Below are 612 nucleotides of genomic sequence, written 5' to 3' on the forward strand. Positions count from 1 at the left end.
ATGCTGCCCTTGGCTGTGGGGCACATCCCTCTCCTCCTGCCCCTACTCCCCCTGACTGTTCCCCCGTCCCAGTGGGAGGGGCATACAGTGAGGAACACCAAAAAATGCACATTTTGGCCAAGGACAGTATTGAGGAGGTTTGAGTGTGATGCAATGCCTGGCAGGGCTTCCCCGCTCCACACTCTGCTGAGGGCTCGGCTGGGGCATCTCCCCAAAGGACCAGGCTCTGCCGGGCTCCCCCCTTCATCCCTGAAAGCAGGGATGTGATGGGCTGCCAGGGTCACGCTGGTGAGAGCTAAACCAAAGCTAAATAGACTTTCCCTGAGTCACCAAAAGTCTGGCCAAGAAAGCAGGATGAGCAAACAGCATCACCCACACAGCCAGCCGGCCGCCGAGCCAGCGGCCAGGTAGCAGGCACTGGCAAGCTCTACGCCTGTAGATTTACACACACAACGTGTGCTGGAGACCTGCCCCCAGGTCTCAAACAGCAGCTTTGTCCCCTAAAACCTCCACCAGGTCCCAACTTGGATGTGGGCTTGGTGCAACTCAGAGCAGCTCTCACCATCACCCTAATTTCTTTGGCGCTGGGGGGAGGAGGAAGGCTGCAGTGGG

This window comes from Antrostomus carolinensis, unplaced genomic scaffold (assembly GCF_000700745.2).
Source record: "Antrostomus carolinensis isolate BGI_N321 unplaced genomic scaffold, ASM70074v2 scaffold31481, whole genome shotgun sequence".
Classification (NCBI taxonomy): Eukaryota; Metazoa; Chordata; class Aves; order Caprimulgiformes; family Caprimulgidae; genus Antrostomus; species Antrostomus carolinensis.